This window comes from Oncorhynchus kisutch, unplaced genomic scaffold, assembly GCF_002021735.2.
Source record: "Oncorhynchus kisutch isolate 150728-3 unplaced genomic scaffold, Okis_V2 Okis01b-Okis20b_hom, whole genome shotgun sequence".
Classification (NCBI taxonomy): domain Eukaryota; kingdom Metazoa; phylum Chordata; class Actinopteri; order Salmoniformes; family Salmonidae; genus Oncorhynchus; species Oncorhynchus kisutch.
The window spans coordinates 5,574,232-5,589,324 of NW_022261978.1; the positions used below are offsets into that span (position 1 = coordinate 5,574,232).

General features: G+C 39.4%; 1 protein-coding gene and 1 long non-coding RNA gene across 3 annotated transcripts in view; one reads left to right on the forward strand and one right to left on the reverse strand.

The window, feature by feature from the left end:
• Positions 1–207: 207 nt before the first annotated feature.
• On the reverse strand, positions 208–2,634 carry LOC116358890 (uncharacterized). The gene is made up of 3 exons (XR_004206510.1): positions 2,488–2,634; positions 1,249–1,322; positions 208–546 (listed from the first exon to the last, which is right to left on the reverse strand). It is a non-coding gene; the product is annotated as an uncharacterized LOC116358890 (long non-coding RNA).
• A 7,434-nt stretch (positions 2,635–10,068) lies between these two features.
• LOC109882403 (GTPase IMAP family member 7-like) overlaps positions 10,069–15,093 on the forward strand; it is an 11,872-nt gene continuing 6,847 nt past the window's right edge. The window contains exons 1-3 of one of the 2 annotated variants that reach the window (XM_031811186.1): positions 10,069–10,220; positions 11,682–11,845; positions 14,434–14,765. The gene's annotated coding sequence lies outside the window, so the exon portion shown is untranslated. The remainder of the gene's footprint in view (positions 10,221–11,681; positions 11,846–14,433; positions 14,766–15,093) is intronic. The other variant, XM_031811187.1, reaches the window with a different exon arrangement.

Sequence of the window (15,093 nt, forward strand, 5' to 3'; positions counted from 1 at the left end):
AGCTAGGATGTCTGCCGCCAGGGCCCTTTCAGTTACTGGCCCAACAATCTCAACAGCTAGGATGTCTGCCGCCAGGGCCCTTTCAGTTACTGGCCCAACAATCTCAACAGCTAGGATGTCTGCCGCCAGGGCCCTTTCAGTTACTGGCCCAACAATCTCAACAGCTAGGATGTCTGCCGCCCCTTTCATCAACAATGGACACAGGCATTTTTGGAAAAGTATTTTATTGCTATGTAATAACAAATGTACATAACAAGGTACAAATCAGTCATTCATTTAATAGTTGTGTGTGACTGACTGAGAAGTGTTTGCTAATTGTAGGAGTCAGGCTTCAGTATCCCTCTATACTTCCTGTTTTGTTCAAGTTCAGAAGCACCATGATAGAAGCAAAAAATAACACAGGGACAAAGACATAAACCTTCCATAGATGTTGTTGAACGAACCGGTCTGTGGCCACCTTCATTTTCACTCCAACAGCGATTCCAATGACAAACGTCAAGAATCCAAAAGTAACCACCATCGGCCCACAATCTGGTTTATCAGGAGCTGTGACACACATACACACCGAGTATTAATCATTAAGAATCTGCTGCATTTTACAGTATTCAGCAGATCTGTCATTTAATGATACTTGAAAGAATAAAAACAAAACAAGTGGTTATCTTTTACTTTGGCTTCAGGCATCCCTGTCAGCTTCATGTTCCCCATTCTGTTACACTACAAAAGTAGAGTATCACTACTGAACTGTTCTCTATGATAGGGGAGCTGTTACACTACAATAGTAGAGTATCACTACTGAACTGTTCTCTATGATAGGGACGCTGTTACACTACAATAGTAGAGTATCACTACTGAACTGTTCTCTATGATAGGGGAGCTGTTACACTACAATAGTAGAGTATCACTACTGAACTGTTCTCTATGATAGGGGAGCTGTTACACTACAATAGTAGAGTATCACTACTGAACTGTTCTCTATGATAGGGGAGCTGTTACACTACAATAGTAGAGTATCACTACTGAACTGTTCTCTATGATAGGGGAGCTGTTACACTACAATAGTAGAGTATCACTACTGAACTGTTCTCTATGATAGGGGAGCTGTTACACTACAATAGTAGAGTATCACTACTGAACTGTTCTCTATGATAGGGGAGCTGTTACACTACAATAGTAGAGTATCACTACTGAACTGATCTCTTCTATATGAGAGGGAAGTTTGGGTTTTAATCACGGTAAAGCACTCACCTGAAGTCATAATTTTGAGGTACTTTTCCTCTGTTGTTTATCCTGAACTCAATTCAACTCAATGAAGAGGGTGTCTACAATAAAGCATAGAAATTAGACAATGAAGTGATGTTGTTTACCAGTTAAACAATGAACATAGAACAGAATAAACATAGAAAATAGAACAGAATAAACATAGATCATAGAACAGAATAAACATAGAAAATAGAACAGAATAAACATAGAAAATAGAATAGAATAAACATAGATCATAGAACAGAATAAACATAGATCATAAAGAAGAATAAACATAGAACATAATAAACACAGAACAGAATTAACATAGAAGATAGAATAGAATAAACATAGATCATAGAACAGAATACACATAGATCATAAAGAAGAATAAACACAGAACAGAATAAACACAGAACAGAATAAACACAGAACAGAATAAACACAGAACAGAATTAACATAGAACAGAATAAACACAGGACAGAATAAACATAGAACACAATAACATGTTAAACAGAACAGACTGTTTCACAATAAACAACGAGTCTATTGATTCACCCTTGCTTCAATCTAAGTAACATAATAAAAAATCCCCATTAAAATCCATCAGTTTAAATTAAAGATACTGTATGTGTTGTTTTGCATGGACTGCTTCTCCATCTCAACACTGCAGAACATACCACATCCAGGCACTTTCCGCGGGCATTGGAGTTGTAGCCAAATTCCTGGAAGTGTGTGCCGCGTTTTCCTTTCTGTTTTCCACTGCTTCTCAATCTACCAAATCCGCGGATATCGGACTTCTGCATCTGCGGTGGAGGAAGGTGGCCGAGATACAGCGATGTTCGTCAGACCATGAGGCATCGCGAAAACCGGTCTTCTCACGAACACGGCTGTAGCGTCCGAACGGTTTGGCCTACAGAAAGATGTTCTTCGTTTTGCTCTACGACCCCCACAAGTGTTATGAGACTCGTCTGAAGTCAGTACCGCCGATGTGCCAACTTCTGTCTGTAGCGTCTGAATGGTTTGGACTACAAACGAATATGACTCCACTATGGAAAGGGGAGATTCTCACAAGCACGATGGTATGTGACGGGACTCATCTGAAGTAACTGGTACCATTTTTAAAAAAATTATGGAAGTATGTAGCAGTACTTGGGACGTTAACGTGTATCCTATCATACACATTGTTCAGGTATCCGTGATTCAAATAGATTTTTCAGAAAACTAAACCATTCAACACCTACCTGTTACTTTGTCCTGTCTGTCTCTGCTGCCTCAGTTGATGATGTTGTGATGGTGAGGATTTAAGTTTCATTTTCCCTGACCTGAAACCAAGATGAGAGGCACCACCCCCATTCATAGTTTACTACTGCTTAGTGAAAGATACAAACCATTGCTTTTCTCATGTACTCACTATTTCCTCTTGTATTTGTTAGAGAGATCTGTAGTCACATGGTCTATTAATATCATTCTGTTAGATAGATCTGTAGTCACATGGTCTATTAATATCATTCTGTTAGAGAGATCTGTAGTCACATGGTCTATTAATATCATTCTGTTAGAGAGATCTGTAGTCACATGGTCTATTAATATCATTCTGTTAGAGAGACCTGTAGTCACATGGTCTATTAATATCATTCTGTTAGAGAGACCTGTAGTCACATGGTCTATTAATATCATTCTGTTAGAGAGATCTGTAGTCACATGGTCTATTAATATCATTCTGTTAGAGAGATCTGTAGTCACATGGTCTATTAATATCATTCTGTTAGAGAGATCTGTAGTCACATGGTCTATTAATATCATTCTGTTAGAGAGATCTGTAGTCACATGGTCTATTAATATCATTCTGTTAGAGAGATCTGTAGTCACATGGTCTATTAATATCATTCTGTTAGAGAGATCTGTAGTCACATGGTCTATTAATATCATTCTGTTAGATCTGTAGTCACATGGTCTATTAATATCATTCTGTTAGAGAGATCTGTAGTCACATGGTCTATTAATATCTTTCTGTTAGAGAGATCTGTAGTCACATGGTCTATTAATATCATTCTGTTAGAGAGATCTGTAGTCACATGGTCTATTAATATCATTCTGTTAGAGAGATCTGTAGTCACATGGTCTATTAATATCATTCTGTTAGAGAGATCTGTAGTCACATGGTCTATTAATATCATTCTGTTAGAGAGATCTGTAGTCACATGGTCTATTAATATCATTCTGTTAGAGAGATCTGTAGTCACATGGTCTATTAATATCATTCTGTTAGAGAGATCTGTAGTCACATGGTCTATTAATATCATTCTGTTAGAGAGATCTGTAGTCACATGGTCTATTAATATCATTCTGTTAGATCTGTAGTCACATGGTCTATTAATATCATTCTGTTAGAGAGATCTGTAGTCACATGGTCTATTAATATCTTTCTGTTAGAGAGATCTGTAGTCACATGGTCTATTAATATCATTCTGTTAGAGAGATCTGTAGTCACATGGTCTATTAATATCATTCTGTTAGAGAGATCTGTAGTCACATGGTCTATTAATATCTTTCTGTTAGAGATCTGTAGTCACATGGTCTATTAATATCATTCTGTTAGAGAGATCTGTAGTCACATGGTCTATTAATATCATTCTGTTAGAGATCTGTAGTCACATGGTCTATTAATATCATTCTGTTAGAGAGATCTGTAGTCACATGGTCTATTAATATCATTCTGTTAGAGATCTGTAGTCACATGGTCTATTAATATCATTCTGTTAGATCTGTAGTCACATGGTCTATTAATATCATTCTGTTAGAGAGATCTGTAGTCACATGGTCTATTAATATCATTCTGTTAGAGAGATCTGTAGTCACATGGTCTATTAATATCATTCTGTTAGATCTGTAGTCACATGGTCTATTAATATCATTCTGTTAGATCTGTAGTCACATGGTCTATTAATATCATTCTGTTAGAGAGATCTGTAGTCACATGGTCTATTAATATCATTCTGTTAGAGAGATCTGTAGTCACATGGTCTATTAATATCATTCTGTTAGAGAGATCTGTAGTCACATGGTCTATTAATATCATTCTGTTAGAGAGATCTGTAGTCACATGGTCTATTAATATAATTCTGTTAGATCTGTAGTCACATGGTCTATTAATATCATTCTGTTAGAGATCTGTAGTCACATGGTCTATTAATATCATTCTGTTAGAGATCTGTAGTCACATGGTCTATTAATATCATTCTGTTAGAGATCTGTAGTCACATGGTCTATTAATATCATTCTGTTAGAGATCTGTAGTCACATGGTATATTAATATCATTCTGTTAGAGATCTGTAGTCACATGGTCTATTAATATAATTCTGTTAGATCTGTAGTCACATGGTCTATTAATATCATTCTGTTAGAGATCTGTAGTCACATGGTATATTAATATCATTCTGTTAGAGATCTGTAGTCACATGGTCTATTAATATAATTCTGTTAGATCTGTAGTCACATGGTCTATTAATATCATTCTGTTAGATCTGTAGTCACATGGTCTATTAATATCATTCTGTTAGATCTGTAGTCACATGGTCTATTAATATCATTCTGGGGCATTAGAGGGGCGTGTCCTTACAGGTGTTTACCTGGTGTTGTCTCGACAACTGGCACAAGGTAATTTGAGATAATACAAAGTTTAGATTCTTTGAGGTAAGAGACCCAGAAGGGAGGGAGGGTGACCTCACATACTTACTATGGCACCAGTCTAGGATGTGTGTAGACTACATGTGATGGTTCACCTGATAGAGTCTAGGAGGTGTGTAGTCTACATGTGATGGTTCACCTGATAGAGGATGTGTATAGACTACATGTGATGGTTCACCTGATAGAGGATGTGTGTAGACTACATGTGTTGGTTCACCTGATAGAGTCTAGGATGTGTGTAGACTACATGTGATGGTTCACCTGATAGAGAGAAGGACTGGAGCACACAGCTATAGGAATATTAGGTGAGTGTTTAGTTGACTTGCTGCATGGCTTTACACACACACATACACACATACACACACACACACCCTGAAACACCACACCACAGTCCTCATTCAGTAATAGTGTTTTCCATAACGTCCTCAGGGTGGAGTGATAACATTACTAGTTGTGAGAGTCTCCTTTTCCCCGGCTGAGCTGAGATGGACGTGTGTCTGAGTAAGTTCTGAACTTTCCTTGACTTCCTTATTTCCTCATATTAAACAATACTAAAGATTGAGAAATCACTAAATATCCTGTTGTAGTGCCTTGCTCAGGCCAAACTCCACCGTGGAGAATGTTACATAACAGAACAAAACTCCAATAACTACATTTCCTTCCTCACCAGCCAGTCCCACTGGGGGAGAACCCAGAGGAGTATCAGCAAAGGATCATGGGAGCTAGAGTCCAGAGACAAGTGCTGACTTCCTACAAAGAGGAGCTGGTCAGAGCTGGACAGAGTACTCCTGTGTTTCAGAGACCTACAGTGGGTGAGTGACTCATCATAAAGCCACATACTACATTCCATATTGGCCCCTATATATCTGAAAGTAGCCTAGTGGTTAGAGCGTTGGACTAGTAACTCTATATATCTGAAGGTAGCCTAGTGGTTAGAGCGTTGGACTAGTAACTGGAAGGTTGCAAGTTCAAACCCCTGAGCTGACAAGGTACAAATATATATATATCTGATGTGATTTAGTTCTGTAATGGTTTGGTTAGTATTTAGTCAGGATAATCTGATCCTAGCACAGCCATTAGGACCTGTATTAAAGCTACACTGTAGTTCCACCTTACTCTTTAATGGTTTGGTTAGTATTTAGTCACGTAATCTGATCCTAGGACAGCCATTAGGACCTGTATTACAGTTGTACTGTAGTTCCACCTTACTCTTTGAAAACATACAGTATGTGAACATTTCCACACCTTGATTGCCTCTATCCATTTCTGCCAGGCCCCTTCATAGGTCAAAAACACTCAACTGAACTATTCTGATGCATGTAGATGGAAGGACTTTGGTGATGGATCATGTATCTTGATGCAATTATCAAACTTTAATTATGAATCATTTGGAAGTGAATAAAAGCCCAATAAAGAGATAAGAAACAGAGAACATATTGATTATTTTCATATTCATCACCAGTGTTAACCTACGGTACTTCTGTGAAGTCAGTCCTGATATGGGTCTGAACCTGTTACTCATAAAGGGATTAAAATAGAGATTCATCCAGAAATCTCTTTCCCTGATTTCATCTGACCAAGTATTCAGATATTGTGTGACAGTAGTTATGTCCAGGCCAATGAAAGACCTTCATCCTACCCTGTAAAATCCTTACAAATAACAGCAACATGACCAGTGTTTAAGTTGTAAATGGGGAGGTGCCAGAACAAACAAATGACCTGAGAGGCTCTGAGGTACCGGAACAGATTCATATATTTCTTTCTTTATAATACAGTTTTTCTCAGTCGCTTTAGTGCATTTTCACATCATCCCTAACATGTGCAACATAATAAGTGCATTTCTCAGAACAATTTGTACAAACTGCAATATACAATAGATATGTTTCTAAAGCTAGTCAGTCACTAAAAATCCTTAGTACATCTCTCAAAAGTAAATATCCATGCCAATGATCATGTCAGTGTCATCAGAATGATAAGTCATTGAGTCATTGTTCACGAACAAGGTCGTCAAAATGTTTAGGCATGTTGTCAATGTAACTGTGTACTTTGACAGTATTACCTGATGTAAACTTAGGCTACAGTTTGGATGACAGTTACTGTATTGAAAATGCACACGGCTGCACTTCTATGGCATATATCAATTTCAACAGTACTATTTACATATTACTGTATGTGGGTTATTGATTGAAAGAGACTGGACAACCCAAGGGGCACAAAGGAAAAAAAAACAAATTAGAAAGAAACACAGGAAACCACCCCTAAGGCACAACTCTGCCCGCAGCACTGTTGTGATGTCTCTACACATCCAGACGTTCCTGTCTGTCGGCCCACATATTCTCATCCACATCACACCGGATATTTTCCCTTCCAATGCAACGTGGAAAGAATCTTTTGGAATGCCTTATCCATCCTCTGCAGACATCTACTGTGATGTCCTCACATGCTGCATCCATTGCAGCCATTTCTTGCAGGTCAAGAAATGCACCAAAGCGACTGAGAAAAACTGTAAAGCATCGCATGCACATCATAGCATTAGAGTAGAGACATAGAGCATTAGAGTAGAGGCATAGAGTATTAGAGTAGAGGCATAGAGTATTAGAGTAGAGACATAGAGTAGAGACATAGAGCATTAGAGTAGAGGCACAGAGCATTAGAGTAGAGGCATAGAGCATTAGAGTAGAGACATAGAGCATTAGAGTAGAGGCATAGAGCATTAGAGTAGAGACATAGAGTAGAGACATAGAGCATTAGAGTAGAGGCATAGAGCATTAGAGTAGAGACATAGAGCATTAGAGTAGAGGCATAGAGCATTAGAGTAGAGACATAGAGTATTAGAGTAGAGACATAGAGCATTAGAGTAGAGGCATAGAGCATTAGAGTAGAGGCATAGAGCATTAGAGTAGAGACATAGAGCATTAGAGTAGAGGCATAGAGCATTAGAGTAGAGACATAGAGCATTAGAGTAGAGGCATAGAGCATTAGAGTAGAGGCATAGAGCATTAGAGTAGAGACATAGATTATTAGAGTAGAGACATAGAGCATTAGAGTAGAGACATAGAGCATTAGAGTAGAGACATAGAGCATTAGAGTAGAGACAGAGCATTAGAGTAGAGGCATAGAGCATTAGAGTAGAGACATAGAGCATTAGAGTAGAGACATAGAGCATTAGAGTAGAGACATAGAGCATTAGAGTAGAGACATAGAGCATTAGAGTAGAGACATAGAGCATTAGAGTAGAGACATAGAGCATTAGAGTAGAGACATAGAGTAGAGACATAGAGCATTAGAGTAGAGGCATAGAGCATTAGAGTAGAGGCATAGAGCAGAGGCATAGAGCATTAGAGTAGAGGCATAGAGCATTAGAGTAGAGACATAGAGCATTAGAGTAGAGACATAGAGTAGAGACATAGAGCATTAGAGTAGAGGCATAGAGCATTAGAGTAGAGACATAGAGTATTAGAGTAGAGACATAGAGTATTAGAGTAGAGACATAGAGTATTAGAGTAGAGGCATAGAGCATTAGAGTAGAGACATAGAGAATTAGAGTAGAGACACTTACAGAAGTTGCTCTTGTGGTTTTATTTTTACTTGGGTCCGGGAAGAATTGCCTTTTATAAACACATTTCATGCAATTCTACCTAATTTTGTATAACTGGAGACGAGCAGAATATTTTTAAATTCTGCACAAATGATCTAAATGACAGGCTACTTTGACACTGGCAAACTGAGATCAATACAAAAACACTTGTCTTGAATATATCAATAACCTGGGCCTAGGTGTGACATATTGTACAATATGAGGAGGAAGTTATAGTCCTAGAAAACAGTGGAGGCTGCTGAGGGGAGGACGGCTCATAATAATGGCTGGAACGGAGTCAATGGAATGGCATCAAACACATGGAAACCATGGAAACCATGTGTTTGATACCGTTCCACTGATTCCGCTCCAGCCATTAACACAAGCCTGTCCTCCACAATTTAAGGTGCCACCAACCTCCTGAGCTAGAAAAGCTTTCCACTTTCACTGACTCACCCAATGATCCACAGCTCACTCATTGGCGATGGCCAATATTCTCTTGCCAAAAGTCTATCTCTTTTGTATTACTTTGCAAAACAATGTTTGCTCATTAGGTCTACTTGGAAGTTTATACAATATTTTGTTAGCCTACAGACAGATTACAGTCTTCTATTTTAAGCAGGAGACATTTGCTTTCCAACCTGTGTTTTCCTGCGAGTGTAGCCTATTTGAAATATTGGGAAAGGTTTGATCTGGCTGCATGCTGTTCACTGACAGATTTGCCGTGCGTTCCTGGGTTAGGTCTATATACCTTATGATTGGGCTACACAAACACAATCCACAGCTAGTCTATTGCTTAAAGAAGCTATTGTTCCTCTGTGGCTAAATAATAGACCTACTCCTGGTGTTGTATTCAGTATAATTGAATTTCTTTCTGAACAGACAGCAGTAATTTTATAACTTCGGCAAATGCATTTAAATTAATCAGGGGTGCTGCTCCTTCAGCACTTTCCCGCGGTATGATTCTATAAGTGTATAAATTATGAAGTGCAACCGTTAAGAGATGAGAGTTGCGTGTCAATTAGAGCAGAGAGAGGGAGCGAGATCATAGATCGAGTGAATCTCATTCTAGTTCTGAAATACAGGCGCGCGTCTCTCTCGCACCGCAGACCATAAAACCGGACCGGACCAACACGAATGAATTCTAAGAATATCAGGCGCGGACTGAAAATCTACGTTTTACAACAACTTTTTTTTTTAGGGGGCAGCAGAATTAGGTATTGAGTGCATAACTCAAATGAACTCTGGTTGCTTTCATTATAATTTTTACATTACAAACAGTGATTTTCTTTCTCAGGTAGATGTACCGGATCCGGCTCAAATTAAGCACTGTGCATGTCTAGATCAACCAAATATACACGATCAAAGAATAATTTATGTACACAAAAATAGTGAGCCCCAACTGGGGCACGAACCCAGGGACTGTCCACCCAACACCAAAAGGCTAATATCAGGTCACTACAAATGTTGTTATTGTTGTTGCCTTTATGTGTAACAGAATCAGTAAATCCTGCAAGAATTATATTTCACCAGAAATGACGTGGTAGCAAATGGCATAAGAGTGGAAATCCCCTCTACTCCAAGACACAGAGCAGCCAGACTCTTTTTCAATAAACTATCAGTAATTCATGCTTCGCTAAACTGAACCAATACGCCTACATCTAGTTGCACACGATTGACCAAGTTTCAAAAAATCACACCAAATGCAGGTACGTGGTTGTTTCATAATGATCGCTAATAACATTTTCTATTGAATAACATTTCCATTATTTCGTCGAAGAAACTGTCAGATCCTGAAATGTAACTTCCGTATTTTTATTTTGTACGCTAAAAATTCGTCTAAAAGTTTGCATTGACAAAGACATGACAACGCGATCATACTAAGATAAATATTAAAACGTGTAAGTGTTTCCGGGTGAATTTACTTTTATTTGCCGGTTTTCAAAGTATTTGACAAAGACCATACAGTATGAAGCTATTCAAACTGATGACGTCATCTGTTCTAACGCGAACTGCGCATGTGCGGACCGTCAAATCAAAGGCAGGACTACAATATAACGTTTTTTCGAAAATGAAAACGTGTCAGTTTTTACTTTCAGAGGTTGGAGTAATACCATGTTCAACTATTTAAGACATTGGCTCCAATCTAGCTTGTGCCTTTAGATTTCGAGAAAGTTAACAACTTCGGAAGAATCTTTCACTTCTCTAATTGACTTCTGAAACCCCGGGCTGGTCTGTTTGGTGTGTATCGCAATCTTTCCTGGAAGTCTCGTCTTGCACCTCTGGGTTTCGAAACTGTATTTGACTGCCAAGAAGAAGCGCGAAGCCGAAAAGTTACATCCGTTTATTTAGAACTACAAACATGAACTACAACTCCCACCAGCTGTATAATGTCTCTCTTTCCACAGTTTGCCGGTCTAAAACAACTTTCTTTTTGCATTTTCTAAATTTACATTCATTCAGAACCCCCCCACCCAATATGATATATATATATATTGGTCAACTCTAGCCACTTTAATAATGGAAAAATGTATGTAATAAATTTATCACTAGCCACTTTAAACAATTCCACTAATGTTTACATACCCTACATTACTCATCTCATATGTATATACTGTACTCTATACCCTCTACTGCATCTTGCCTATGTCGTTCTGTACCATCACTCATTCATATATCTTTATGTACATATTCTTTATCCCTTTAAACTTGTGTGTATAAGGTAGTTGTTGTGAAATTGAAGCACAAGCATTTCGCTACACTCACATTAACATCTGCTAACCATGTGTATGTGACAAATACATGTAGATTTGATTTGATATTAAATGACTGCGTTTTAAAAGAATTAAGGTCATGTTCCATTGGTCAGACATTACTGACACCTGCCAGATCTCACAACGGCTGGATAGCTATTTTATATATCACCCAACCACATCATATGTTATAGCAGTCTGGTGCCCAACGGCACAGCTGATGATATGCCACTCACCCATTGGTTGATGAATGCAACCGCTGAGCAGGGGAACACGACCTTTAGGACATGATACTGACGTAAAGCGAAAGGTTCATTTCACAGGTTATTGACATGTGAATCCCAACACAGAGTTGAATTGTTTAGTGCAATATATATATATATATAAACTAATTTGGCCAATTTTTTTAAATGAAAGATGGCGCTGCCGCTGCCCAGCAGCCCGGCACTGGACCTGATCGGTAATGACAGCCTGCAGGACTGGGAAGTGATTGGTGGAGGGGGATTCGGACAGATCCACAAGGCCAGGCATATAAAGTGGAGGTTCGATGTGGCCATCAAGTTGCTGCATTATGATGATGGGTAAATATGACCATCCCACAGCCGTGCATAAGACAATATGTTCATTCTGTTTGCTCCAGTCACAATCTCTAAATAAGGGCCCTGGCCAATATGAAGAAAAAAAACGAATTGAACTGCATTACATTTAAAATAAATATATAGATATACTACTACCGTTCAAATGTTTGGGGTCACTTAGAAATGTCCTTGTTTTTGAAAGAACAGCACATTTTTTTTGTCCATTAAAATACCCTCAAATTGATCAGAAATACAGTGTAGACATTGTTAATGTTGTAAATTACTATTGTAGCTGGAAACAGCAGATTTTTTATGGAATATCTACAGAGGCGTACAGAGGCCCATTATCAGCAACCATCACTCCTGTGTTCCAATGGCACCTTGTGTTAGCTAATCCAAGTTGATCATTTTAAAAGGCTAATTGATCATTAGAAAACCCTTTTGCAATTATGTTAGCACAGCTGAAAACTGTTGTTCTGATTAAAGAAGCAATAAAACTGGCCTTCTTTAGACTAGTTGAGTATCTGGAGCATCAGCATTTGTGGGTTCGATTAGGCATTTACAACATTAACAATGTCTGCACTGTATTTCTGATCAATTTGATGTTATTTTAACTGACAAAAAATATGCTGTTCTTTCAAAAACAAGGACATTTCTAAGTGACGCCAAACTGTTGAACGGTAGTTTATACGTTTAATGATGTCAACCATTTTGATTAAAGGTGCAGTCTGTCATTTATTTCTGGTTTAAAGTGCAGTCTGTCATTTATTTCTGGTTTAAAGTGCTGCCCCTACAGTCTTTAAAAAAAAATGTTGTTGTTTTTGTTGCTCTTAGGTCAAATGTATTTATGTCAAGGTACCACTGGGGGAAGTAAAGGTTTGTTAAGGTTCTAGTCCATGTGTCAAACTCATTCCACAGAGGGCCGAGGGTCTGCGGGTTTTCCCTCCTCCCTTGTACTTGATTGATCAATTAAGGTCACTAATTAGTAAAGCACTCCCCACACCTGGTGGTCTAGGTCTTAATTGAAAGGACAAAAAAACTGCAGACACTAGGCCCTCCATGGAATGAGTTTGACACCCCTGCTCTAGTTCATGAGCCAGGGGGGTCGGACTGGCTCACTTGGGGTGACGATGTCTCTGAGATTTTTGTTGAAGGTCTAATTCCCTCAAGTTTGAAAATGTGTGACAGCAGTTTAGCAATGGGAGCTTTTCTCTGTGTTATCACTCTTTTATTCATCCATCCATCCATTTTCCCATCGGGATTTTACCCTATGACAAACCATGCCAGCATACAAGAAGTTACTGATCACGTATTCCCTCTTCGTTGGAAAGCTAACATTCACAGCTATCCGTCAGACACATTTTCAGAATGTTCAGGTCAAAAGAAATGTTACCTTTGACCTCTAGGGTACACATCAGAATGACCTGTATAAATTGCTTTAACAAGAAAACCCTCATCATACAAGTAGTTCTAAAAGATCATGAAATGACCTTTCAACTTATATGTAATATAACCTACTTGAAAATACCAGCTACAACTATTAAACATTGGGAAAATGGCAGCATTGACATTCCACGAAGAGAAGAAGCTATGCTTTGTATTGTAACTGTGGTGGTAGAGGCACCGCATTTCACACAGACAGCTAGAACAGGCTTTTAAAAACATCTGTAGATGCAGGGGCTGAAGGGTCAGTCTAGAATATGTGGAAGGGGTGAACCTACACTCTTAAAAATAAGGTTACGGTTAGGGTACAGTATTTCCCCCCCTGGGGTACAGAAAGATATCAGGGACTGTTTTACTCTCTCCGGATATACCGTCCCTGTCCATTCAGCCAGCGGGGTTCTCCGTCCATCATACAGACAGGAAGAAAGAACCCTCTGGGGAAAAAGAATAGGAGGTGTTTGTTTCATGATTAAGTCACCGTAGTAACGTACAAGAAGTCAAGTCCTTTTGTTCTCTCGATCTGAAATACCTCACCATCAAACGGCGCCTGTGTTATCCTCCCATCCCCCACACACACACACCCCACTGCGACGGAATCCAATAAGACCTCATTGAGTTGTTTGGCGGCCATATATCTGTCGGGTTATTGTGTCCATCCTGTGATGGCCCTGTATCTACAAATCTTTTTTAAAACCATGTTCTAGCTGTGTGTGTGACATGTGGTGCCTCTATCAACAAAGTGTACAATCCACAAACATAGCGTCCCTTCTTCGTGGAATTCTATGGCTAAACTTCCAACAGTCTAACGTCAATGGCACAATATGGCTGATTTTTAAACAATAGTTGTAGCTGGTCCTTTCAAAGTGGGTTATGTTATATATCATTAGAAAGGTCATTTCATGACCTTTCAGAACCACTCGTCAAACAAAGTTCAAATGTATGTTTCTTCTTTAATGCAATTTATAAAGTTAATTCTAATATTTAACCTAAAGTTATGTTGACCTGAACCTTTCCCAAAAATGAGTCTGATGGATAGCTGTGACTCTAAAGGGTGTGCAGTATGTGATAAATAACTTGTTGGCTTGGCTCATGGACTATATCCCTGTCTTTATCCCCCCCCCCACAAACACACACACACCTCATTCCAGCTCTAGCACGTCCCTGCTTAAGGAGGTAAAGAATATGCAGAAGGGAGGGAGCCCCCATGTGGTGAGGATTCTGGGGGTGTACCAGGGGTGCCCTCCCTCTCCAGGTAGAGGCCTCTCCACCCAGCTGGGTATTGTGATGGAGTTAATGAACATAGGCTCCCTGGCCACCCTCCAGGCCAGCCTCTCTTGGCCCCCCACCCTGGCCCCTGGCCTTCCGCCTGGCCCACCAGATCGCTCTGGGAATTAACTTCCTTCACAACCTTCCTCAGCCACTTCTGCATCGCGACCTGAAGCCCAATAACGTGCTGCTGGATGACAACCTTAATGCAAAGGCAAGTCCCAAGATCCTGAGTCTCTACTAGTGGTGAGATACGTCTGAAACTATATGCAGTCATCACTACCCCACGGGCAGTACACATGTTTACTGAGCATGTCTATTTCTGTTTAGTCTATGTTAAGCCCATCTCTCTCTCTCTCTCTCTCTCTCTCTCACTCGCCTCTCTCTCTCTCTCTCTCTCTGTCATCTCTCCACTCTCTCTCTCTCCTCTCGCTGTCTCTCTCTCTCTCTCTTCTCTCTCTCTCTCTCTCCTCTGTCTCTCTCTCTCTCTCTCTCTCTCTCTCTCTACTCCGCCCACTCTCTTTCTCTCTGTCTCTCGCTGT